Source organism: Eptesicus fuscus, chromosome 17 (genome assembly GCF_027574615.1).
Source record: "Eptesicus fuscus isolate TK198812 chromosome 17, DD_ASM_mEF_20220401, whole genome shotgun sequence".
In the NCBI taxonomy this organism is placed as follows: domain Eukaryota; kingdom Metazoa; phylum Chordata; class Mammalia; order Chiroptera; family Vespertilionidae; genus Eptesicus; species Eptesicus fuscus.
The window spans coordinates 7520522-7546145 of record NC_072489.1 but is presented as its reverse complement, the minus strand read 5'-3'; the positions used below and the strand labels follow the sequence as shown (position 1 = coordinate 7546145).

General features: G+C 55.8%; 1 pseudogene; it reads left to right on the top strand.

Moving 5' to 3' along the window:
* Window positions 1-778: 778 nt before the first annotated feature.
* The window catches only part of LOC103292906 (glutamate dehydrogenase 1, mitochondrial-like), a 129424-nt pseudogene continuing 104578 nt past the window's right edge, over window positions 779-25624 (top strand).

Below are 25624 nucleotides of genomic sequence, written 5' to 3'. Positions count from 1 at the left end.
CCCGGGGACGGGGACAGATGCTGGTCAGTGAGGCTTTGTTGCAGATGCGTGATTCATATTTTTCCTCTGAATTCCTCCCCATTCCCAGATACTATCTGCATTGACTGAAGGCATCTCGCCCTCTCCTCTTCGCACTCCTAAATACAAATTCTGCCGAGTCTGGGTTTTCGTCTTCTTTTTCCCTCCTCCTTTTCTCCTTTTTTGTCCACTCAGCTTCTTATGCGGCTGCCCAGGGGACAAAATGTCATTGTCCACAATAACCATCCCATTATTGAGATGGAGCGGCGAGGAGGAGAGGGAGGGTTTCAGAGAATCCCTGCCCTTTCCCGAGAGCCACTGGCTTCCCACTCAGGTTTCGGGGTGGGGGGGGGAGGCCGGTGGGGGGAGGCCTGGGGCCTCCTCTCCCCCTTCACCTCTGGCCTCCTTCCCTCTTGAGCCAATGCCATCAGTTTCCAAGGGAGACCCCAGTGGGTGGGTGACTCCAGCGCCTGGAGGCTGAGCGGGGCGCAGGCTAGGATGAGCGCGTGTGCGAACGGAGGAAATCTTAGGAGCCAGGCCTGTCACTTCTGCTGTCCCTCCAGGTGCCTCGGAGGCGGAGGTAGGGCCGGTGCAGACCCCACCTCAATGGAAAGTGCTCCTCTTGGACCCCTTCCAGGCGGGGGTGGGGTGGGGGGGGGGTACCCGAGTAAGACTCCGGCCAAGCAGGTGCTCCCGCCAGGAAAGGAGGAGGACCCAGGTTCCAGGAGGAGCAGCTCAGCAGCTCCCCTTCCCAAGCAGCATGGCCCTGAGCGAGCAAGACAGTGAAGGGCTGTCAGAGCTGAGGGTCCTGGAGGACAGGGAGGCGGGACCTCTGGATGAACAGGTGGGGGGCAGGCCTCCACCCCGCAAGCCTACCTGGGGTGCTGGGATACAAAAAGAAAGAACACCGTTCTTTTATTTTTAAATGACATCCAATTAGGCTGATACGTTAAACACAATACTTTTCCTTAAAAAACAAACAAAAATCCACTTCCTTCCCTTGGATTTCATCCTCCTATCTCTGGGACCTCACTGTGCTTCAGGAGCAGAGGTCTCTGTGCCACCGAGGGGTGGAGGGAGGGGACACCCAGCTCCCCGCTGGGCCCGGAGCCCAAGGCCTCGTCCAGAGGCCACAGTCTCTCAGAAACAGGACCAGGAACCTGTCCTGACCCTCCAACAGAAACCCCCCCCACCCTGCGCCACTCCCTGTGCACAGGCAGCTTCCCTGCTCCGTGCCGTGTCCCCTGGCCCTGGAGGCTTACAGCCAGGCGGCTGGAACCTGCTCAGCCCCCAGAAGTCCCACCAGCACAGCCACCTCCAGCCCCACCCCCCAGGGCAGCGCACTTCCCACACATCACAGTCCCATCTTTCTTGTTTCAGGAAGGGCCCCTCAGAACCAGGCCCAAAGGGCTGAAGCCATCCACCTCGGTTTTAAAGCTCCAAAGCGGGGCAGCTGGGGTCTGAACCCTGGTGAGTGTGACCATCATGATCTGATCCGAACCCAGGGCCATCTGCGCAGACTCAGGAGAACGACGGGGAGAAGCAGGTGAAGGCCCGTGGGGGCTGCCAGGGCCCCTGCAAGATGGATGAGGCCTGGCCAGGGTCAGAGGGCCCGCCGTGCAGTGCCCCTGAGGGGCCCTTCCTGAAACAGCCCAGCTCTCTCACTGCCAATGAGGACTGCCCACCTACTGGCCACCCTACACATCCCCACGGCGCCCTCCAAGGCGCTGCTGCCTACAGAGTAGGGGCAGCCCTGGAGGCCAGGACAGCCTGAGGCCACACGGTGGCTGTGCCCAGGAAATGGGCCCGGTGCCCAGCACCACACAGGGGGCTCCTCCTCATGGGCCAGACAGGAGCCAGGACAACCAGAACTTTCTACTCTTCCTGACACTGGTAGACACCCAAGGAGACACTGGTGGGAAGGAATGGAAATACTGCAGTGCATCCTCTCAAGGGGGGTTGTGGGGGTGGAACCATGAAGAGACAAATGCGGGAAACACCACGCCCTACACACAGGATGGCACGTCCAGCATCAGAGGGCCCATCGCAGCGTTTACACACCGCAGCGCCAGTGAAGCCCGGCAGGGTCCCAGACAGAAGCCTACGGGGCCGCGTGCTATGGACACGCCGCTGAGCATCAGTAAGCAAACGGTGAACCAAAAGTGCTCACCCACTTCACAAAAGCTTCCCTAAATCATGCTTGGGTTCAAAACAATCCAACTCCAATTACAGACACATCAGAAAAATAACCCTTGTAAGGAAACTCCTTATGCAGTTTGATATGGCTAAAGCTGTACCAGGAGAAAAATTCGTAGAATTCAGTAGATCTTAAAGAAACACGAACAAAGAAAACAAATGAATTAAACTCTTGATTCAAGAAGTTGAAAAGAGTTTCTAAACAAAACAGACATCAGCAAACTGGAGGAAGGAATGACTAAGAGATAAATTAGTGGATTTAATGAAAGAAAGAGGGTAGAACTTGCTGATTACACTCAGGAACTGATTTTCTTTGAAAACACACATTAAAAAATCAACCTCTGGCAATTCTAATCAACAAAGCGATGGAAGAAAGGAAGGAGAATGGCAGTGAGGAAAGGGAGGGGGAGGGAGCTGGGAAGGAGAGAAAATGAAAAAATATAGCTATTGGGAATGAAGATATTGAGAAGAAACTTAAAAAAAATACACTATGTAGATCTGTGCTAAAAGACTGAAAGCAGTTTGAACTGGGATATTATCTAGAAAATACAAGTAACCAAAATACACTAAACATGTTTAGAGCGCGGAAAGACCAATAACCATAGTACAAATTAAGTAAGCTGACAGCCAACTAAACCTCAGAGAAAAGTAAAAGCAAGCCATAGCTGATACAGTTTCTAAAATGAATTACTTCAGGCCTTGGAGAGTACAATGATTTTATATTATATTTAAACTAGCTCAACTACACGATTCATGTTGAAAACCTTTCCTGTTCATTGTATGACGCTAACATAACTATGGTTTATAAACGTGACAAATAGGCCCCCTAATAGAAAATTACACGGGCCCTAAGGAAAGCCTAGGAAGAAATATAGTCAATAATCCTGCGAGAGCTATGCCTGGTGCAGGGGGAGCCATATCGAGGGGAACGCTGTGTAAAGTATGTGATTGTCTAACCACTAAGCGGTTCGCCCAGAACCAATACATAACAATAAAAAAGGAAAGCACATATGAATTTCTACCTATTAATATAGATGAAAAATACCCTGAGCATCAAATCAGTGGGACGCACCTGAGCACTTCCAAGCACAGTTGAGCCTGACCCCTGGGATTCAGTCCAGGAACACGGGATGATTTCGCTCAGAAGAGCTAATACGTCAACACATTAACAAGCCCACGGAGATAGAACTGTGGCGGTTTTGCTGAGTACAGGAAAGCTTTTGATGAAACCGAATATGAATATCCATTCTTGGTGTACACGCTTGGCGATTAATGTATGAATGGAGCATACTGTTCATGAAGAAGAATATTTACTTGAAATTTAAGGCCAAATTCAGACTTAACCGTAGGACATTCGAGGCCCTCTCATTAAAATAAAAGCAAGCCAAGGCAACTGTCATTATTAAATGTTGCTTTGCACCTTTTAGGAAACACAGAAAATAAATAAAAAATACGTTAGAAATGGAGAGGTGGAATGTATCTTATGTGCTGTAATGGGATTAATTTCTTGGGTTTTCCAGGAATCCCAGCTGAAATCTGTTCCAGCTGATGAGAGTTCAATTATCCATTACCTAACATACAATATTTAAAAATAAATAGCTTCCCTACCTGTCTCCCTGGGTACAGGGGTCCCCATCCCCAGAGACATTCCCACTGAGTCCACGGGGAGCAGAAACTGTAATGCTCACTCCAGGGGCCGTGAGGGAGGGGCATGTGTGAGCAGGTGCCTGCATGTTGCTGGCCCTGGGTCGCCCTGGCTCTGTGGGTCTCTCAGCCATTGGCCAGGGACACGGTCTCCCCAGTGGGCCTGCTCTGTCACCCAGGGCTGCCACCCGGCCTGTAGCCCTCCTTCCCGGCCCCTGACACGGCACCATTCCGCCCTCTGGGCGGGGCCTGCAGGTTTCCAGCCTCCTTTAGGAACTTGCTCTCCGTCTCCTAAGGACGATGCTCCTAGCCCGGTGCCCCAAGGGTGAGCAGGCTCTGGGGTCAGCCAGTCCCAGAATGCATGTGGGCTCCCCCTGCTCCCCGTGCTGCTGCAAGCTCTGACCCCTGACCTCCTGGCTGACCTCAGGCAAGCTGGGGCCCTGGGCGCCTTCGTTTCCCTGTGTGTAAAACAAGGAGGCAGAAACTGGCCACACGCTGTTTCCTGGCTACGGGCTTGTTCTTTCCTTTCTTCCCTCACTTACTCGGTGACCAAACATCCAGGAGGCCCTGCTGACCTGTGCCTCACACTTGGAAATAGACCCAGGGACCTCAGGGTCTGCCAGGGGAGACCAATGTAACACCACAGTGCAGTGTGAGCAACTTGGGACTAGGGGTCTTTGCTGGGTGCTGAGGAGGAACAAGGGCGGGAGAACTGACGCTAAAAAGAGAAAGCAGGAAGGGCTGCCTGGAGGAGGTGATTATTTATTTGTTTATTTTTAGGAGGTGACTTTTTAGATTGGCTTCTAAGGATGACCAGGAGTTTTCCAGTGGGTTAAGCGAAGGAAAAGCAGGGCAACATCACAGGTCTCCGGGCTGACACCCCAGTCCCGACAGACCTAGCCCTCCTCTGGTCACTCCCAGCAGCTACCCTGAAGGGTGAAGTCCAAGGAGCCCAGAGATGTGGAGGGTGCAGGCAGCTTCCCCAGGTGCCCCAGCTCCATCCTGCGCCCAAGTCAAACCCTGCCCATCCCAAAGCCAATGCGTGGTTCTCTCCCCAAAGGGGCCCCCCAGGCTGCTCAGCCCTGGAAGACTGTTCCCTGGCTGGATGGTATGAGACCTGCAGGTGGTGCTGTCCCCTGACTCCCCACACCTCAGCCAGCCCCAAGGCACACAGCAGCCCAGTCACACCAGAGGAGCCAGCGGCTCCCTCAGCTCACCTTCCCTCTCCAGGTGAGGCTCACTGAAGGGCCTCCCCGTCTCCTTGCAGGAAGCCCAGCAGGATGGGGGCGGGGTGCTTGGACAGGCCGGGCCCAGGGCCAGGCTGTCCTTAGGCAGCAGGTACAGGTGCAGGCAGTGTGGCCAGGAAGTGGCAGGGGGCCCACAGGGCGGAGCAAGCTCCAAGCTCAGGCTCCAAATTAGCACTCCTGGCCCTGGGTCCCCCTGGCTCTGTGGGTCTCTCAGCCATTGGCCAGGGACACGGTCTCCCCAGTGGGCCTGCTCTGTCACCCAGGGCTGCCACCCGGCCTGTAGGCCTCCTTCCTGGCCCCTGGCACGGCACCAAACATGGGACTCTCCCGGGGCTGGTCACCTGGCTGGAGGGTGGGTGGTCTTGCCCATGTTGCCCTCCAGGACCCTCCACCCTGCGCGTCACACACAGAAGCCCTTCCTGGGGCTCCAGAAACAACCTGGATGCCTGCTCCCCAACTCTGTCCACTGCCTCCCACCCACGCCCCTGCTCCACCTGCATCCCTTCTCCCCTCTGCGGAGGGCCATGCTCTCCTTCCAGCGGTGGCGCCTCCTCTCCACCCGCAGCACCGCACCCCTGCAATCAGTGAGGCCTGTGCGTCGCCTCCTCTCCTCCACCGCTGCCTCCCTGCCTGGCGCCCTGAGCCCCTGCACCTGCGCTGGCCCCAGTGTCCTCGCCTGCTCTGCTCCTGACACCGCCTCCAGTCCGACCCCTGGACACACAGGTGGCTTCCTCTTCAAAGCCCCGCCTGGTCCTTTCCTGCCGCGCCCCTCTCTCCCACTGCCGCACATCAGGTCTCCCCTGGGTCAGGTCTCCATGCACAGGAGCACACGCCGAGGCCGTCCTTGTCCACCCTCCCCAAGGTGCAAACAGCTCCCCGCACTGGCCAGGACTCTGTGCACCAAGTTGTCGGGCCCTGGGAGCCAGGCTGAGCAGGATTGTCACCGCTGGTCCCAGAGAGGCCCTCCTCTGCCTGTCAGCGCCGAGCGAAGGGGGGCTGGAACAGAGGGCGCACCTGGTCACCCTGCGGGTGCATCTGAAAAGCAGGGCCTCCGTAAACAGCCGTGGACAGGCAACAGTCATGCTCGGGACTCACCTCAGGGCAGGGTCTGGGCCTCCCGCCAGCAGAGAGGAAGCTGCCCCGCACCCGAGCTCCACTCTCCTGAAACCCACAGGCATCTGTGGCCCCGCGAATCCTGCCCCACACAGGCCTCTCCTCTCCCCCACACAGCCCTTATATAAACACGCAGAAGTTTCACATACTCTCACTCTCGCCCACGTGCCTCTTCATCACAGACCTCCCCTCCCTGCAGCTCCTCCAGGGCTAGCGGGCGGCTCTGGACCCCTGGAGTCTAAGGCAGGACCCAGGGAAATCTTGGTTCCACCAGCCTGACTGTGCCAGTCCCCGGGCAGCCATCCTGTTTGCACCTGCTCCCAGGACTGCTGTCTCCTGTTCACCCACAGGAGTCCCTGCCAGGCTTGCCGGTGCCCTGAGCCACAGCCCATCAGGAAGGGCAGGCAGCCGCGCCATCCCACGGTCCAGAGCCCTGGGCGCCGCCCACCTGGCAGCAGGTGCCCTGGAGATGACGCAGAAGTGTTGGGGGGCGGGGGAGGGCTGCCTCTGGGCCGGACTGGAGGTGTTCGGGAGGGGACGGTCGGGTCGCACTCCTTCCCGGGTGACAGAACCCCTTCCCCAGGTGTGCGGCGCAGAAACCGCTCACGCCGGGTCCTGCTGCAATCGGGGTCTCCCTGGCGCTTCCCCGCGGCGCCGCCTCCAGGACCCGCCACCTGCCGGTCACGCACCGCAGCCCTACCTGGGACTCCAGAAACATCCTGGCTGCCCGCGCCCCGCGCGGTCCACTCCCACCCTCCGCCTTGCTCCTCCCTCCTGCTCGCGGCCTCCGCGGGGCGGGGCGGGGCGGGGTCAGGCGGGGGCGGGGGTGGGGGTTCCGCGGGGACCAGCCGGGCCAGAGCCGGGGAAACGCGGGGCGGGAAAGGCGAAGCCGGGCCGGGAAGCGGGCGGAGGCCGGGGCGGGAGCGGGCCGGGGCGGGGTTGGGACGGGGCCGGCGGCGTGGAGGGCCGCGGGGGCGGCGCCGGGATGGGGCGGGCGAACGAAATGCACGGGTCGGTGCTGGGCGTGCCGGGCTGTGGCCCCGCCAGGGCGCTGTGGGCCCGGCTCCGCGCGGGACGGGAGCGGTCGTGGGGGTGAGACCCCGCTCGCAGAGAGCCCTACACCCCCATTTCCTTTCTCGAGCATCTCCCCTCTCCCTGCCTCACCTGACCTCGCCTTCGCGGAGATGTCCACTACGGAGCTCGGAGGTGCTGCACCAGCGCTCGGCTTGGATGCGTCCCCTGACGGGGCGCTCACTCCGCACCGCTCCGGCCTGGGCGTCACACGGCACTCTGCCCTCCCATTTCCTTGGCGAACACGGGGACACCAGCTGCTTTGGTGGGAGGGCCGATCTGAGACACGCGTGGGGCGGCGCTGGCACATGACACTGAGGCGCATTCCACCCCCAGGAGCCCCAGCGCTCCGGAGGAATCCTGTCAGGTGACAGGTCCCCCTGCACCGGGCTCCTGCCCCCCACCCAGGCGCGCCGAGTTTGTATGAAAAAGACGGACCGGCCGAAGAGCGCCCTCTCTGGGAGATGGGGAGCTGGGAGCCCAGAGGCTGGTGGGAGAGGAAGCCGGAATGAGAGCAAGGGATGCCCAGAGAGGAGCTGGTCAAGCCCCTGGGAGCTCAGGAGCAGGCCCTGGGCGGGGAGCGAGGGGACCCCTGTCATTGTCCAGGTGGCTCCCAGGATGCCCACCTTTGCCGGGAGCTGTAGGAGACAGCTCTCTCCTCCCGGCTACCCCTTCTTGTTTGCCGGCCGCCTCACCAGTCACGAGATTAAGTGTTGAAAGCACAAATTAAAAAATAATTGACAGCTGATTCCCAGTTCCTCCATGGCTGTGGGCCCGGGACAAGGCCGGTTTCTGGACCTTGCCCTCTGTCCCCATACAATGGAGAAGGGGGCAGCCTCACTCCCCAGTTATTTGCCTCAAGGAATGAGGGGCCGTGCTGGGTCCACGGGCTGGCCTGCCCCAAGAGGGTGAGGAGGTCGGAGCAGCTGTCCTTTTTTTTTTTTTTAAATATATTTTATTGATTTTTTACAGAGAGGAAGAGAGGGATAGAGAGTTAGAAACATCGATGAGAGAAACATCGATCAGCTGCCTCCTGCACACCCCCTACTGGGGATGTGCCCGCAACCAAGGTACATGCCCTTGACCGGAATCGAACCTGGGACCCTTGAGTCTGCAGGCCGACTGCTCTATCCACTGAGCCAAACCAGTTACGGCAGCTGTCCTTCTCTTGAGCTCTGTCCCAGCCCCCCTTTCCCTGCTAGGCCTGGAACTCCGCTCTCACTGCTTCAGCGCCTGCAGTCCTAACCATGGGTGGGCAGTGGGGGCAGAGAGGGGGCACCAGGCAGAAATGGCCACGGCTGCCCTGACCGAGTGGCTCAGTTGGTTGGAGCACCATCCTGTACACCAAACAGGTTGTGGGTTTGATCCCCAGTTGGGGCACAGATAGGAGGCAACCGATCGATGTTTCTCTCTCACATCAATCTTTCTCTTTCTCTTTCTTTCCCCCTTCCCCTCTCTCCCTCAAATCAATAAAAGACACATCCTCAGGTGAGGATTAAATAATAATAAATGGCCAGGGCTGCAGGCTGCTAGCACATCAGCCCCCTAAACTTCCGCACGCCCTGCTCCCCTCTGCCTCTGCTGCTCATGTCAGGCCAGCTGGAGGGTGCAAAGCGCCAGTGGCCTCTGCAAGGGACTTGTGGCACCATCAGGCCAGTCGGGGCATTTGGGTCCTGGACCTGCACGGATGGCTACAGAGCACCAAAGCGGGTGGGCCTGGGTCTTGCCCTGGAGACGCCTGCCGGCCACCTGTCCCCGCCGTCCTCAGCCCTGCCCCACAGCCTTGCAGGACATCTGGTCCCTACGGTGTCCACAGTATTGTCTCCGGGAGTCCATGTGAGCAGTTAAAACCCCTGCTGCCACCTGCACCCCGAGAAAGCCTTCCCCTCTGCCTCTCTGTTACACGGCCAGAGGAGGCGGCGAGCGGGCGTGCAGCCGCAGGTGCCTTCCTGTCCGTCACCGAGTGGTTTCCCAGGTGCGCTCACCCACAGAACTCCCCTGCTCCCCCAAAGGCTTCCCCGGGAGGAAGGAGGACCCTCTGCCCACTGTCTCTGCCAGGAGCATCCTCGCAGACACGATGGCCCTCTCCTTCGCTCACAGGGGTGCGCCTGGACTGCGTCTACACCCTTCCTGGCGCCCAAGGCGGCGGGGCCAGGAGTGCCAGTGCTCCCCCTGCTGGCCGTTCCCCTGCTTGAAGCTGTGCGAGGGGCTGGGCGCAGGGAGCAGGGTCCTGCAGGGAGGGCTGTGGGCTCACACAGGACCCCATTACCTTAGTTGGTCTCCTCTAGGGAGAGTCCGAGCTCCATGAGGCAGGGCCTTCGTTTTGTTCACTGCTGTGCCCCAGTGCCTGGCATGTTTGCACACGGGGCCGTGACACCTATGTGTTGAATAAATGTGTGTGTGTGTGTGTGTGTGTAGTGTGTGTGTGTGTGTCTAGTACAGGCCTTATATCCTGAATATAAAGAACTCAAACAAATCAAAAGTCAGAAGACCTGAGTGTTTAAAAATGGGCAAAAGACTTGAGAAGATATGTCAAAAAAAGGATATGCAAGAAGATAAACATAAAAAAAAATATTCAAGTTCATTAGTTATGGGGAAGGGAAATTAAAACCACAGTGTGACACTGCCATACACCCAGCAGAGTGGCTAAGATGAAAAGGCAGAAAATGCCAAGTGCTGACAAGGGAGTGGCCCCATGGGAACCCCCAGCCACTGGTGGGGGTGTGGCCTGGGGCAGCCGCGGGGAAGAGGGTCCCACAGTGCGTGTGGAAGCTGGGCATGTGCAGGCCCAGAATTCCCTCCGGGGCGGAGACCCACCAGAAACGCTTCTTCACGCACACCGCAGCCACATCCTGAGCCGGAGCGCGGCACTTTCACGGCCGCCCTGACAGCAGGCCTGGGTGTCTGCTCAGGGAGCGTCCACAGCGCTGAGGAGGCACAGAGACAGCCTCCGCAAGGACTCCTCACCCCATCATGTGGACACAAGAAACCGCACGCACATCCGTCAGGCCCCCCGCACGGCCAGGTCAGAGGGCTGGGGTGGGGCTGCGGGGCTGGATGCCCGTGACCCACACGCTCACCCCGGAAAATCACTGAGCTGCACACTGAAGACTCGTGCACTTCTCTGCATGTCTGTTACACTTCAGAACAATTGTGTTTTGAAAATAGTTGAGAGAGAAAACAAACAAACAAGAGCGCCCTTCCCCGTCTGCGGGGCCCGCCTCGGAGCAGCGACTCAGGGACGGAGCATCGGGGGCACTGGGCCTTGGCCTCTCTCTCCTCATGCCCCAAAGACCAAGGCAAAGGCCCTCTGGGTGAGGAGGCTGCTCCCGCCTTCACAAAGGTGCAGCCGGGAGGTCTGGGTTCTGGCAGATGGAAGGTGGCGCTGGCCGGGCGACGGGCCTGGCAGAACAGAGGAAGTGGGGAGCTGGGTGCCCCACCGGGGGTGCGGACAGGATCAGACAAAGACCCTACGAGACTAAGACCTCCGGGGCTTGGGTTTCGGGATGGGGGCTGCCAAGGGGCGGCCGGGCTGGCAGCAGCACGGATGCAAGTTTGTACTGTGCCCCTGGGACCACGCAGGGCAGGCACTGAGGGCGAGCGCTAACTACCACCCGCCTCACTCCCCGGAGAGCCGGGCAGGCAGAGCTTGGGTTCCAGCCCTGAGTGTGAGGGCTGGACCGGCGAGTGCCAGCAGCTCCCCAAAGTCAGACTCCCCCAGACGGGGCCTGCACAGCCCACCTGCTGGCTGCACCCCAAACGTCCCATTCCTCGGGCCCTGAGGCTGGCCCGGCAAAGGTCCGCCCGACATTGAGGGGCCCGGTTCCGGTTCTGTCATCGGCACAGTTCGGAGCACATCCCTTTTGCCAAGGGGTATGGCCTCCAGGCTTATAAGCCCTGCTGCGGGCAGCTGCCCCCGGAGCGGGCACAGGAAGGTCAGGCTGAAGGGAGACTTCTGGCTCCTGGGGGTCCCAGGGCTGCGGACACAGAGACCCGGAGGCTGGGCCCTCCAGCAGGCACCTCCCTGGGGCTGGGCGGTCCTCCGGCCTTGGGGACAGCAGGGCGCTCAGTCCAAGAGAGCGTGTGCTTGTGTCTGTCGTGGTGAGGAAGGGCGTGCCTCTAGCCTGCGATGTCACCCGCGTCTGTGAGCCTCAGTCCCCACCCAAACACAGCACTCAGGACGTGCTTTCTCACAGACGGTGCTGCTTCCCAGGCAGAGGGGTGTGCGGTGTCCCCGGAGGGCTACGCGGGCTGAGGGCGGGAGGCAGGGCATGGAGGTGGCACCTGACCGCCCGGAGAGAGACAGGGTGTCTGATGAACACCAACCAACCAGGGAGCACCTGGGGAAGGCGCAAGGCAGGGAGAGCGGCCTTCGGTCCAGCACGCCCCTCTCTCCGTTGTCGGGGACAGAGGCTGAGGTCCAGGACCGTGCCTTGTCCCCGGGCCCACAGCCACGGAGGACCTGGGATCTGGCTGTCACATCCAAAGGGCGGAGGAAGGCTGAGGCAGGAGGGCCAGACCACTGTGCTTGCGCTCCCCCCTGGGGGTCACCCCGGCCCAGCCTGCTTTCACCTTCGCCCCCGCCCCATCGTGTTGGTCCGGTGACGAGCGCTGGCAGGGTGCCCTGTGGCGGAACCGCTCTCTGGGTTTGGACCAGCCCACAAACCGACACCCTGTGGACGCACCCCCACACCTCCCAGGGGAGGAGACGGCCCAGAGCTCCGGCAAGGCGGCGCAAACGGGATGGCCCTGCCCGGCTGCAGGGGAGCGGCCTCTAGGTCAGCGCTGAGCACTGGGCTCCCGGCTTCTCGGAGCCTCAGCCGAGCCGGGCGGGAGGGGCTCTCGTCCCGCAGCGCCTTGGTGGGAACCAGAAAAGGGCCCCTTTCGCTCGGGCGGGGCGTGCTTGGCAAGCAGAAGTCAGTGGCTCCCAGGCCACTCGCCCCATGACCGGGCACCCTCGCATTGCACGCGGCAGCCGTGTTCTAGAGCAATCGCTGGGCAGAGCGTTTCTCAGCGGTGTGTGACCACAGAGCGCTCTCTCTCGAGTGTTCCAGGAGGCCCTGCAGGGTTGAGGAGGGGCCTTCTAATGCGCCCCCCACCCCTGCGGGCCGGCCACACGGGTCCGTCTGCCAGCCCATGCCGTGGCCTGAGTGTCCGAAGCACGAGCCCTGCCTCATGTTTGTCCTCCTCTCCCCGAGCCCAGCCTCGCGGGGGAGGCCCGGCCAGGCAGGAAGCTAGAGCGAGGCTGCCTGGCTTCCAGGTGCTGCAGACACAAGCCCCCTCTCCCCAGTCACTGAGCGGCGGGACCTCCAGGGCACAGGTGTGCTCCGCTGGCATCTATGTTAAGCACCACAGGGTTCGGAACGTCCTCTCGCACGGGCTCCCAGGGATCTGAGGGCGCACGCCAGCCTCCTGCAGACAGAGGCCCCTCCAGGAGCCGCTCTGCCAGCTCTGCAAGCCGGGTCCACCCAGGACTCAGCCGCACTGTGGGCTGCCAGACTCAGGGAGCGTGGGGCCGGGAGACCAAATCCCCAGAACTAGCTAAGGCCACGCCGGCCTGGGCCTCAGAGGGCGCGTGGGGGCTCGGATGTTCGGGAAGACAGAGTGAGGACTTGGATTGGAACGCAGGGCCAGGACTGAGGGCCAGCCTGTGCAAAGGCACGGGGGGCGGGTGGGGGGGGGACAGTGAGAAGCCATTCAGGGAGAGGACATGGGGTCAGGGGTCAGGCCCAAGGCAGAGGACCTAGTGAGGCTCCGGCCATCTGCGGGGCCTCTGGGATGGCACTGCGGCGGGGAGGTCAGGAGGAGGCTGCCGGTCACCCCGCAGGCAGGGGCCAGGGCCGGTGACCTCCCTGAGATGAAGGGGTCCTGATGTGTACCAGGCACCCACAAAGGGCCCAACCAAAGTGACCATGGGGCAGAGAAGGCTGGGACCCTTCCCCACCACAGCTCCCAACACCCACACCCTCACCCAGCAAAGGACGGACTGCCCGGGAGCCGGCGGCACACAGTGGGACCAGGGCCGGGAGTGAAGGTCCTTGTGGCAGAGCCTCCCCCTCGGCGCCTGGGGAGAGGGGGAGGGGCACACACATGAGGAAGCAGGGAAGGCCCATCAACAGGAGGCGAATCGCTGAATTCAGAGCCACAAAAGGCCTGGTCATTGATTTGCACCTGTGAAATGTGCAAAAATCACACCAAAGGTAACACATACAGGGTGCTAGCGTGGGTGCGGGGGACAGCGGGTCACTGCAGGAGAGAAATGGTGACAGGGATTGGTTCCACCGGTGACCTCCCGGGAGAAAAGCCGCTCCTTGGCAGCAGGCCTGGTTTAGAGCACAGCGCATCCGTGTGTGCACGCACGCACGTGTGACCTTCTGTGTGAGCACATGTATGCGTATCTCTTGTGTGCACACATTTGCACATGTGCTTTGTGCGCGTGTATGCCTGTACTGTGCAAGCCTGTGTGTGTGTGTGCGCGCCTATAACACAGATGAGCACATACACACTGCAAGTTAATCAGGGTGTGGGGCCCACTGGCCTCTCCTCTCAGGCCCTCTTTTGCTCCCCTTCTCGTCATTTATCCTTGTTAAGTGTTTCCCACATTTCCTCCAGTTAACATGAGGAGTTCTGTCCCTGGCGTAACACAATGCAGGTTCTTTTCCTAAAACCAGGCCTTGAGGCTTCGGGGCTCCCGAGGATGCCTGGTGGAAGCAGGGCTGCGCCGGCAGTGGCCCCCCAAGGTCCTCCACAGGCCGGGGTGGAGCGAAGGGAGGGAGGGCGCCCCGGGCGGATGGGTGAGGGCGTGAGGATCAGAGAAGCCTGGGGACCTCCTGGTTGGATGTCAGCGTGGCTGCCTCAGGCAGCATGGCCGCTGGGAGCAGCGCCCTCCAGACACCTGGGTCCTTGACGGGCTGTCCCTCAGCTCTGTCATAAAGGCCTCGATGAGTCCCCAAGCAGCCTCATGCCCTTCACTCCTCCTCTCCTTACCCTCCACAAGCTCCTCCCTCCCCACAAGCTCCGCCCTCCAGCGGGCACACCAGAAGGCTCTGCCTGGTGCTGGCAGGGACCCAGTGGGAGCTGTTTGGGGGCAGGCAAGTGGGCCCCCTGAAAGGTTTGCGACGCAGGAAACAAGACACAGAGTCCAGGCCATGGAAAGGGGGGGAGGTTTTAATCTTGCGCTCCCGGGCGAAACTCACCGGGTCCGAGAGTGGGCCAGGGAAGTTCGCGCCAAAACGGGGGCTTAGGTACTTCCTTTATACAGCTGTTTAGTGATGGGAGGGTGGAGGGCATGAGAGTTTAGAATTCCTGCCTCGGGCAGGGGTCTGGGAAGGCGGGCAAGGGTCTGGGAAGGCGCCAGTTATCTTTGTCACCATCTACCTTGCAGATGCTTGCATCGGCTCTGGGCTTCCTCCCTGCCTCGACCTAACACCCCCGACACAGCCCCGATAGGAGCCCTCTTCTCTACACAGGCTGGTTTCTATTGTCTTGGGACGTGTCCACTTGATTTTTACCTCCAAGACTTATGTTATTCCCCACCCTCCAAACTGCCCTTCTCGTTCCCCCTCTGCCCCAATGCCTTTCACCTCCTCCAGGAAGTCTTCCTGACCCTGGAGCAGCCTCAAGGGCCTCACCTTGGCCTGCCAGCCCACGCACAGCCTGCACCTTACACCCTAGTCTTCCTCCCACCACCTCTCAAGGAGGGCTAGTGGCTCCCCACAGGGCCTCTCTGGGAGAATCAGAGCTCCCGTCTAGGCTCCTTGAGTCGAATGTTCTGTGTTAGATTAGTGATGTCTGACCAGGTGAGGGTGTGGAGGAAGGGATCACTAGGGCCCTGGAACTGCATTCCTCATTTGTGGGTTCTTCAACAATTGGCTGGTAATTTGCATTCCTAACTAGAGTAGTCACTTAAAAAAAAAAAAAAACACACATTTTTATTGATTTTGAGAGAGAGAGAAAGGAAGAAGGAAAGAGAGAAACGTCAATGTGATAGCAAAACAATTATTGGCTGCCTCCTGCACGCCCCCTACCAGGGATCTAGCCCACAAGCTGGGCATGTGTCCTGATGGGAATCGAACCAGCAAACCTTTAGTGCACAGGGCAATGCCAGGGTGGATGAGCATTTACTAAGTGTTAAGTTCTTAAAGACACAGTCCCTGCTCTGCTCTCAGGGTTTATCTTAGGGCCATGGGATGCAGGATGGTCAACAAGTAAACAAATGAACAAAATTATAGCTGGTGATGGGAAAGGCTTCGGCACGGAGTGTGTGGGTCGGAGGAGGCCTCCCTGGAAGGTGAGCCTGGAGCAGAGACTGCTGGGCGGGGTTGCCAGCCTGTGAAGGCACCAGGAGGACACGCCAGGCAGGGAGCCCAGCAAGTGTGAATGCCCCACGGCTCGAAGGAGGTTGCTGCATTCAAGGCACAGAGAGACCAATGCGGGCGGCTGCAGCGAAAGACCGCTGGACGCTCCTGGCTGTCCTGGGCATCCTCCAGAACTCAGCAGAGTGGCCGAGTGGGAGGTGGGATGAGGTATGCATGCTACCTGAGAGGTTTTCACCTGGGCAGCATGCCTTGAGGACTCTGACAGCCTCCGCAGCACTCACAGGGCAGCTGGGCTGACAGCCTTAACCTCCTTGGGGCTAAACCTGCAGCAGCTGTTTCCCAACTGGCTGGAAGCACTTCACTGGTTCAGACTAGGTCCAGCCGTCCACCAACAGCCTCGGGGCTGCACCCTCCCTGCAGCCTCCCCACCCAGCCCCTCGGAGGCCAAGCCCAGCATCTGCCCTCCTCCAGGGCTCATGCGGACCCTGCAGTAAAGGGCTGACTTTGCAGATCAAAGCTTTATTTCCACTTTTAAAGGGGGAAACAAGGCCGAGGCCATTTCGTTAGGATGTGAATCGGGGTTAGGAACCCTCACTTCTTCCCAATCTCTCAAAATCCACAGCTGCAGGTGGGGTTGGGGATGTGTATCTTGGGAATATGTAGTCCCTTTTACTCTTAAAATCAAGGAAGAGAACATTCCCAGAAGATGTCCCAAGACTGATGGGGCAGAAATAGGATGTTGGGGCACCAACTAGTATTGTAAGAAATATTAATCATGCTCCGTTAATCGTGATTGCTGTATTCTGATTAAGGAAGACACATTCTCGCCGAAACCGGTTTGGCTCAGTGGATAGAGCGTCGGTCTGCGGACTGAGGGGTCCCGGGTTCGATTCCAGGTTCGATTCCGGTCAAGGGCATGTCCATAGGTTGCGGGCACATCCCCGGTTTGGGGGTGTGCGGGAGGCGGCTGGTCGACGTTTCTCTCTCATCGATGTTTCTAGCTCTCTATCCCTCTCCCTTCCTCTCTGTAAAAAATCAATAAAATATATTTTAAAAAAAAAAAAAGGAAGACACATTCTCACCTGGCTGGCAGCCGCACTGGGACCCAAGAGCTCACCTGGAAATGCAGGCCCCTCCCCCTTTGGAGCTGCCTATTATCATGGAAAGATGAACTTTGCTGCAGACACCAGAGCCAGAAGCCAGAATCGCCAGCCCTTTGAAGCCCCCAGCCCTCTGCTTACCTGTTAACTGCCCATTTGGCATACCCTCTGGCTACTTCCCCAGGTAATCTTTGGCCTTTTACCCAATATAAGCAGCCGGCTTATGGTGGGGTGTAGAGCAGACTTTTGTGGGTGACCCGCTGCTCTCCCATGCTGCCGGCAGGATTGGAATAAACACTCATAGTGATTCAACCCTGTCTCTGCTTAATTGGCTCACGTAGTGACAGGCAGCAGGGACCCACTGATTGTCCGGTTACAAGACCCTCATGGCGACTGCCGCTCTCCTCTGGACCCCAGCCTAGGGCTTGCCTGTCCCTGGACCCTTCCGTGCACCCAGAGGGGCCAGCCTCTGGGCTGCTGGCGTGTCCTGCCCAAGTGCCTGCAGTATGAAGTGCAAGCGTGGCTGGTGTGGATTTTGGTTATCTCGATATTCCAAAAATCCTTCTTCATGGAGAATAAACAGATGCCAGAATCCATGGCTAATTCCTCCTCCACATGACGAAGGGGCGCAGGACCAGCCCAGCGGCACGGGCCGCTGCAGGGCCCTGGGATCTGAGTGCAGGCGGTGGACGAGCCCCCCTGGACTGGGGGCACAGGCTTGTTGTGGAGCCTGGGCAAGCCCTGCCCCTCTGTGTGCCTCAGTTTCCCCATCTGGACTGGCAATTCCTTAAGGGCCCTGCAGCTGGCCACCTCGGATAACACAGAATAAAGTCCTGAGGCTGCTGGGCAGAGAGGTGGGACCAGCAGGTCCATTAGCCTGGCGGGGGTAGCCGAGCTGCTTGGGGGCTGATAGATCCTCCCTTCCCCCAACTGATGGACGGAGTGTGACGTAAACTCCACCTGCAGCCGGACATTCCTGAACACCTTATATGGACTGTACATTGAACCACCAATCAGCACCTGCCATATGCCCTAAGCCCCCAATTCCTAAATCCCTAGGTGCCTAACCATGTGCCTTACATGAAACCACCAATCAGCGTGTGCTGAGTGCCCTAAGCCCCGTCCCCTCTTTTCCTCCCCTTAAAAGGCACTCTCACCCCAGCAAGCTCTCTCTCTCTCTCTTCCCTTTCCCCCTCTGGAAGGCGGCCGGCAGGGTGATCGCCAATAAAGCCTGTGTCCTGGTATCCCATGGTCTCCGGCCCTCTGTTTCATCTTTCAGGGGCCGCCCCTCCCACCGCTCTCCTCTCAGAGCTGGAGCCCCCCAGGGAACAGCACACCCCTCCAGTGTCTGGTCTCCATGTGTGGGGACTCAGCTGTGCTGTTGTTGCTGCTCCCCATCTCCTCCGCCTCAGGAATTGGGGCCATGTGACCCCAGTCTGGGCAGAACATGCCCGGGGCCCACACTGGGTGGGGGGCCTGGTCTCCCATGTCTCTGCATCCCCTGCCTCTGGCTCCAAAGGGTCAGTACTCGTGGGTCCCAGGCAGACGCCTCTGTCCTGCCTGCTAGGGGTGCACAGTACCCCGTCCTCGTGTCCACTGCTCTCCGCCCCCCTCCCCCATTAGGATGGCTCTTCGGGGCCCTGCAAGGAGAGGACACATGCCTCCGGTGCCCTCTGTCCTCATTTCCCGCCTGGGCAGGGGCTCGCCAGGTGGAGACTGAGGTCACCGCCCTCTGGTCAGCCAGAAAGGAGGCAGGGCCGTCCTGAAGTTCAGTCCCAGAGACCAGAGTCCCTGGGAGACCCCGGGCCATGTCCTTCCTGCTCTGTGGGGAGGGCCCAGAGGCTGGAGGCAGCCGGACAGCTGTGAAGAGCTGTGCCCATCACAAGCATGTCTAGGTCAGGCTCGCCTCTGCTCCAGGATCAGGGAAGACTCCGGGACCTGCACCCACCGAGGGAGGCCCGGGTCAGTGACCACGCCCCTCTCCTTCCCACAGGTCGCCTGCCGCTGCCCACAGTTCTCAGAGGAGACCCAGCCGGAGAACACACATTTGCGCTCCCGGTGAGTGTGTTCGTGTGTGTCAGGGTAGGGGAAGGGGGAGCTCAGGACCAGCTGGCTTGGGAGTGAAGGTGGTCACGCCTGCCTGGATTAGGAGGCGGCGGTCAGGCTAGCCTGGCGGGGCTCTCCTCCTCCTGGGCTGTTCCTCACGGGTATCACCCCGCGGGTGACCCCAGGGGCCCCTTCACACACACAGCCCCGGCCACCAAGACATTTCTCTGGACACACAAGCCCTGCGATCGCTTGGGCAACGGCACACTGAGACCCGCCCCTTGTACACCCGGGGCATGAGCTCGGCCCGGCATAGCCCCGGGCCTGGTGGGAAGCAGGAGCCAAAAGCAGAGGCGTGCCAGGGCCTGGGCAGGTGCCTCTGAGCCCCTTCAGGGACAGGCTTTACCCAGCAGGACGTGGGCCCCGGTGCTTGAGCTCCCCTATTTACTTCACTGGCCTCAGCTCTTTGGGAGAGTCACATGCTGTTGACCGTTTACTTATATGTTATCCTGGGTTTGGAGAGAGTAGGTCCCTCCCCAGACTTCCTCGTCCACTGTCCCATCTCCATACCTACATGCAGTCCTACAAAGGTCCTGCAACCTGAAGAGGCACCCGGGCACTGGGGATCCCATGAGCGCCCCCTAGCCCTCTCTGTCTTAGCTGTGATGGACAGAGTGACCCTGACAGCCACTTGGACATCTGAGCTGGGAGAGGCACTGGGGAGTGTCAGAGGGAGGCTGGGAGGCTGACAGGTGTGAGCAGGGGATGGGCCTCGGGAGCCGTGCCCTCCTCCCCTGCACCTGCCGGCCCCTGAACATCTGAGCAGACAGAGCCTGTCTTGAGCCGGAGAGAGAAAATGATGCTCCAGGCTGTGGAAAGGGACTCGGTGCCCCTGGACACGCGGCGACTCATGTGTGCAGGAGCCCATGTGGGTCTGTGCACCAGCCTATTCTTAGAACAGCACAAACGTCCCAGGAAGGTTTTCCCCAGAACCCTAGGCTCGGAAGGAAGCTGACACACCCTCTCCCCTCACCAGGCAGCTGCGGTCCCCTGGCAAGTGCCCCAGTTCCTGGCCATCACTGAGGGTCGACCCGGGGCCACGGCTGGACAGGCCTGTCCTGAGAATACCAGGTGAAGTCGCACCGGTAAGACAAGAGCATGTGCCCTGTCCCCTCTGGGGCCCCACCTCTGTCCCGGGGACCCCTGGGGGCGGGCACGGCCTGTAGAGGAGTGCTCGTCATTCTTCTCCCTAGAACCCAGGAAGAGAAGGCGACCAGACCTACCTGCGCAGGGCTCACCCATGACCCACACACTTACTTGCCTAGTTTGCTTGTGTATTTTGCCCATTCTAAAACAGAAATGCACTACTGTGCTCATGAGAAAACACTCCACCGTACAAAAGATCAAACAAGGAAAAGCACGTCCCCTCCCCCTCCAGGCTCCAGCGTCACACACACCCCACCCCAGACTTCACTACTAACAGTTTCCTGTGTGCAACCTTCCAGAGTGTCTCTGTGTTCACAAAATCATTGACCTGTGATACAGGGTTCGTCTTCTGAGCTAAAGGGCTCGCGCTCCACACAGTGTTTTCAACTTGCTCTTTTCTCACCTTCTGCACCAGCTGCGGGACTCTGCAGGCGGCTGGGCTGCCCCCGGCACCGTCAGTCCCCCGGCAACGGGCACTCTGCTGTGACCCAGTGACCACAAAGACTCCTCAACCAGCGCTCCTGACCAAAGTCTTCAGCCAAATGTGTGACATATTTGAAGAATAAACTCCTGAAATTGAACTTGTTGGATCAAAGATTATGTGCATTTTCCGCTTAAAGAGATATCACAGACCTGCTCTCAAAAGAGCATGGCCGATGGCAGTGAGATGGCAGAGTAATCACCTCCGAAAACTCGCTCTCGTCCCATAAAAGCAACAAGAAAACTAGCGAATCTGATCAGAATCAACTTCTTTTTTTAGAACTTCAGCAACTAATCAAGGGCTTGGATAGATTAGGGAGTATTTATTGGCACAGAAAAAGTAGCTGGATCTCAGTAAGAATCATAAGCTTTGTGGGGCGTTAACTTGCCCTGGTCCCACCCCCAACTCCTTAGCTCCCAGTGCCTTGAAACCCCCACACTGGTCACGAAAAGCCTGGAAGCCGCCTGGGGAGCTGAAACTCTCCCGAGGCCTCACTCCCAGAACACTGCCATTGTTTCCGCTGGTTCCTAAAAGATCCCATTGGCATGAATCCTGTATTTGACCTGATTCAGAGCTCACCTCGTACAAAAAGCCCGTTCTCCGGGATTGATTGTCGGAGCAATTACAGGCATGTAACTTCTCAGCTGCCTGAGGCAGTAGATAACAGTTGGAGCGAACAATAATTAAAAAGCTTGAGAGACAAGGCTTAGGAATGAGGTGTCCACAGGGGCTTTAAAAGCTTGCAGTGGATTCCTGGAATCCAGAAGGCCACATTCATCGCATGCCCAGGCTTGTGCACATGCTCACAGAAGCACTGAGGAGATCCTGAGCCCTCACCCTGGCCGACTTCGAGGCTCTGAGCAAACAGGAAATGAAGGCTCAGGCAGAGTTCTCATCCGCCCGGCTGAGGGTGAGGTGTGCCCCACATGCACCCGGAGCTCTGGGCAGAGACTGGGAGACTTTCGGGTTCCAGGCATTGAAGGAAACCTCTAAGTTGTCTTAGTTACATGACAACTAACATAATGAAGCAGAAACTACAGTGGCTACACACCACCAAATACAGACTTGGCAGAATTAAATCAGAAAAGTCACTAAACAAACAACGTCTTCAAAAAACATCAATGACAACAAACCCTGAGGAGGAGGGAGAATCTGACTTCCAGAGTTGCCACATTAAGTTATCTTAAATGTCCAGTTTTAACAACAACAAAAATTAAAAGGCATAAAAAACAACAAGATATGACCCACAAGCAAAAAAGCAATCAGAACTGCCCCTAGGAAGTACATTCGACTTATTAAACAAAAACTTTAAATCAGCTACTTTAAATATATTCAAAGAAATCAAGTAAGGCAACTTATGGAATGAGTGAAAATATTTGCAAAGCACACATTTGATAGGGTTCCAAACCATATAAGGAACTCATATAAGTCAACAGCAAAAACTCAAATAGTTCCATTTAAAAATGGGCAAAGCATCAGCAGATGAGTGGATTAAAAAACTGTGGTACATCTACACAATGGAATACTATGCTGCGGTAAAAAAGAAGGAATTCTTACCATTTGCAATAGCATAGATGGAACTGGAGAGCATTATGCTAAGCAAAATAAGCCAGTCAGAGAAAGATAAATATCACATGATCTCACTCATTTATGGAATATAATGAACAACACAAACTGATAAACAAAAACAGATCCAGAGACAGAGAAGCATCAATCAGACTGTCAAACCTCAGAGGAAAGGTAGGGGAGGGTGGGGGTAAGGGGGAGAGATGAACCAAAGGACTTGTATGCATGCATATAAGCCTAACCAATGGACACAGACAACAGGGGGGGTGAGGGCATGAGTGGGGAGGTGGGGGGGGGGGCAATGGGGGGATAAGGACACATATATAATACCTTAATCAATAAAGAAATTTTAAAAAATGGGCAAAGGACCTGAACAGACATTTTTTTCCCAAGAAGATATTCAAATGGCCATCAGATACATGAAAAGGAGCTTAACATCTCTAATCGTTATGGAAATGCAAATCAAAACCACAATGAAATACTACCTCAAACCTGTTAAGATGGCTATCCTCAAAAAGATAAGAACTACCAAATGTGGTTGAGGATTGATGATGTGGAGAAAAAGGAACCCTTGTGCGTGTTTCCTGGGACTGTAATTGGTACAGACTCTATGGAAAACAGTATGGCGTTTTCTCAAGAAATTAAAAATAGATAGGTATAAATCCAGCAATCCCAATTCTGAGTATATATCCAAAAGAAACAAATCACTATATTGGAGAGATATCTGCACCCTATGTTCACTGCAGCATTATTTATAATAGCCAAGAGATGGAAACAACTTAAATGTCCATCAACAGATGAATGGATAGAGAAAATGGGATAATGTCCTGAGAAACTGAAAGCACCAATCAGAAAGAATGTAAGGCACCCCTATGTTCATAGCAGCACAATTTACAATAGCTAAAACAGCCCAAGTGCCCATCAGTAGATGAATGGATAAAAAAAGCTGTGGTACATTTACACCATGGAATACTATGCAGCAGGAAAAAAAAGAAGGATCTATTACCCTTTGAGACAGCATGGAGGGACCTGGAGAGTATGATGCTAAGTGAAATAACTCAGTCAGAGAAAGACAAGTATCACATGATTGCACTCATATGTGGAATCTAAGTAACAAAATAAACTGATGAACGAAGTGGAGCCAAAGACATGGAAGCATGGAACAGAGTGCGGAATCTCAGAGGGAAGATGGGGGAGGGTGGGTGGGTGGGAGGTAATCAACCAAAGACCTTGCATGCATAAACCATGGACACAGACAATAGAGTGCTGAAGGCCTGGGGTGGGGAGGAGGGAAGGGGCGCTGGAGGGTATCAATGGGGGAAAAGAGGGGACATATGTAATACTTTCAACAATAAAGAATTATTTAAAATAATCCTATCTAATAAAAGAGTAATATGCAGATTGACCATCACTCCAACACACAAGATGGCTGCCCCAATGTGGCCAAAGATCCTGCCCCCATGTGGACACAAGATGGCCACCACAAGATGGCCAGCAGGAGAGGGCAGTTGGGGGGGACCAGGCCTGCAAGGGAGGGCAGTTGAGGATGACCAGGCCTGCAAGGGAGGGCAGTTGGAGGTGATCAACCCTGCAGGAGAGGGCAGTTAGGGGTGACCGGGCCTGCAGGGAAGGGCAGTTGGGGGGGACCCAGGCCTGCAGGGGAGAGCAGTTGAGGGGGACCAGGCCTGCAGGGGTGGGCAGTTAGGGGTGACCAGGCCTGCAGGGGAGGGCAGTTAGGGGCAAACAGGCTGGCAGGGGAACAGTTAGGCATCAATCAGGCTGGCAGGGGAGTGGTTAGGGGGTGATCAGGCTGGCAGGCAGAAGCGGTTAGGGGCAATCAGGAAGGCAGGCAGGCGAGCAGTTGGGAGCCAGTAGTCCTGGATTGTGAGAGGGATGTCTCAGATTGGAGAGGGTGCAGGCTGGGCTGAGGGACACCTCCCCGTGCACGAATTTCGTGCACCGGACCTCTAGTAATAAATAAATAAATATGTGCTGATGAGTGCACAATGTATAAAGATGTAAATTTTATGACAATAAGAGCACAAAGGAGAGAGGAGGTAATAGAACTGAAGAGGAGCAAACTATATTGTTATAAATTAAGATGTTAATGGTAATCTGCCAAGCAACAACTAAGAAAATAACTCAAAAATATATATAAAATAAAGGCAAGGGAGTTTAAATGGTACTAAAAATATCTACTCAACATAAAAGAAGGCAATGATGAAGGAATAGAAGAACAAAAATGACATAACATATGAAAACCCTATCTTATCAGTAATTTACATACTAGTAAAATGCAAATAGATGAAACACTTCAATTAAAGTCAGAGATTGGCAAATAAATTTAAAAACATCATCCATCTACACGCTTCCTACAAGGGACATACTTTAGATTCAAAGTCAAATAGGTTGAAAGTGAAAGAACTGAAGATATTCCATGTAAACAGTAACCAAAAGACAGCTAAAATGGCTCTATCAAACAAAACAGAATTTAATATCAACAAAATAAACTTTATCAGATAAAATAGACTTTAAGAAAACATTATTACTTGAGACAATGGACATTTTATAATGATAAAAGGGCCAATCGGTCAAGAGGCTGTAACCTAATAACAGAGCCCCAAATTTTAAGAAGCAAAATCTGATAGAATCGTGGCTAAAATAGACAATTCAACAAAAATAGTTGGAGACTTCAACACCCCACTTTCAATAATGGATAAAACAACTATACCAGTAAGGATATAGAAGACTTGATCAATGCTATAAACCAGCTATACCTAACAGACATGTATAGGACACTTAACAACGGCACAACATATTTTCTCCTCGAGTGCACATGAAACATTCTCCAAGATAAACCATGTGCTGTCATAAAGCAAGTCTTAATAAATTTAAATTAGCTGAAATCGTACAAAGTATGTCTTGTGGCCACAATGGAATAGCAGAAGTCAATAACAGAAAGCAATCTTGGAAATTCACAAATGCAGGGGTGGGCATAACTCTGTGTTTTCTGTACTCACACCTGTAAACCTACTTTTATTCTACCCTGTATGTGAAAATTATACAACAGCTCCTAAATAACCACAGGAAAAAGAAGAAGATCACAAGGGGAATTTTAAAGTGCTAACTATAAATGAAAATGAATGTACAATATACCAAAACTTATGGAATCCAGCTAAAACAGTGCTTAGATGAAAACTTCTAGGTGTAAACATCTGCATTTAAAAAGATCTCAACTTCTATCCACTATTGCACTGGATGTTCTAAACAGGGCAACTAAGCAATATATAAGATATAAAAGTCATCCACATTATAAGGAAGAAGTAAAGCAATCTCTATTTACAGATGACATAATCTTGTATATAGAAAATCCTAATCAACACACACACAAAAACTTTTAGAACCTAATAAGTAAGTTCAGCAAGATTGCAGAATACAAGATCAATACACAAAAGTCCGTTGTAATCCTATATACTGGTGATGAACAATCTGAAAATAAAATTAAGAAAACAATTTCATTCACAGTAGCATCAAAAAGAATTAAAATTCTTAGGAATAGATTTAACAAAAGAAGTGCAAGACTTGTACACTGAAAACTACAAAACAAAGTTGGAAGAG